Consider the following 1,990-nt stretch of genomic DNA (forward strand, 5'->3'; position numbering starts at 1 on the left):
CAAAGGATTTTGATGTATGGGAGTGGTAATATGGAGTGTAGTCTTGGGATAGTTAATCCACCATTTTAAAAAGTACAGTATCACCATGGCAACCCAAGGTGATTTTCGATGATCTTATTCTCAGTCCTTGTATTTGTTGTAGTTAGTTTAGGTGCACTGAAAGATAACGGTAACAAAAAGACTGGTGAGCTATTTTAGGTAATTGTCTGGTGACGTATCATTCATTCAACCATCTCATCACAGACACGACCTACAGTTAGGGCTAGATTCAATTCGTATCGCTACGAGGAGCTCAACTTTTAGTTATGGGCAAAGAAAGCCAGAAGCAATGAAGCACAGGAATGTAAATGTTGTTTATCACAATGAATAAAATGACCAGTTAGAGAGAGGGTTAGGGTTAGGGTTGAGGCTAAGGTTAGGGTTGAGCCAGGATATGGATATGAAGCTAAGGTTAGGGTTAGGGTTGAGGCTAAGGTTAGGGTTGAGCCAGGATATGGATATGAAGCTAAGGTTAGGATTAYGGTTGAGGCTAAGGTTAGGGTTGAACCAGGATATGGATATGAAGCTACGGTTAGGATTAGGGTTGAGGCTAAGGTTAGGGTTGAACCAGGATACGGATATGAAGCTAAGGTTAGGGTTAGGATTGAGGCTAAGGTTAGGGTTGAACCAGAATATGGATAGGAAGCTAGGGCTAGGGTTGAGGCTAAGGTTAGGGTTGAACCAGGATATGGATATGAAGCTGGGTTAGGGTTAGGATTGAGGCTAAGGTTAGGGTTGAACCAGGATATGGATATGAAGCTAAGGTTAGGATTTGGATTGAGGCTAAGGTTAGGGTTGAACCAGGATATAGATATGAAGCTCGGGTTAGGATTAGTTGATCCCAAGTTTTATTTCTCAAGCCTCATGACAGACCTCGGGTGGAAAGCGCAGGTGGAAGTTATTAGCCCTTTGCCGTTTCATTTGTCTCAGGATTCTGTTCCCTCATGTCTTCCTGGTTGGGGACCCTCTATGGAGAAGAGCCGTTCATCATTATACATATTTTAAATCCATCAAAACGCCTCAGCAGCACAAAGCATCACATTTTCCATTTACCAGCTTCCTCTCTAGGAGCAACATTTACCCCCAAACTGTAAACCTCAATACTAAACCCATTAAATCCAGCCACCAGTCAGAGAATGAAGTGGCCCATCTCAGCCCGGTCAAGGGAGGCCGTCATCATTAACTCTACTTGTCTCTCCCTGGCTCGGTGGTCTTTCTCCCACTCATCTGTTCTCTTAGCCTGTAATTAATAACAGTACGCTAACAGGGTCTCGCATGGCCCCATCCATCACTGTCTCTAGACTCAACCACCCAGCCACCCTCAAACCACYGKTCAATAGGACACCTACAAGAAACCCTGTTGGAGGAGAAAGGAATGGAGAAAAGGACCCCGGGCCGTACACATTCTCATTCATCATCACACACACCCACACACAGCCAGCCAGTCGGCGGTCGTTGGAGAAGGGGATGGATGAAGAGTGTGTGTGTGTGTGTGTGTGTGTGTGTGTGTGTGTGTGCGCGTGCGTGCGTGCGTGCGTGCGTGCGCGCGTGCGATCGTGGCGTGCGTGTGTACGTGCGTGTGTGGCGCCTTGCCTCATCACAGAGAAACCCGATAGGGGTCCTGATTAGAAAGAACAACATCTAACGCCTGTAGGCGGTGGCCTGACCAAACCACTATGTGAACCAGCACTAACACACGAGGAAACTCAACCCGAACCTCTTAACATGTGAGATGACACCTAACACACGAGGAAACTCAACCCGACACCTCTTTAACATGTGAGATGACACCTAACACACTGAGGAAACTCAACCCGACACCTCTTTAACATGTGAGATGACACCTAACACACTGAGGAAACTCAACCCGACACCTCTTAACATGTGAGATGACACCTCCTAACACACTGAGGAAACTCAACCCGACACCTCTTTAACATGTGAGATGACA

This window comes from Salvelinus sp. IW2-2015, unplaced genomic scaffold (assembly GCF_002910315.2).
Source record: "Salvelinus sp. IW2-2015 unplaced genomic scaffold, ASM291031v2 Un_scaffold8479, whole genome shotgun sequence".
Classification (NCBI taxonomy): Eukaryota; Metazoa; Chordata; class Actinopteri; order Salmoniformes; family Salmonidae; genus Salvelinus; species Salvelinus sp. IW2-2015.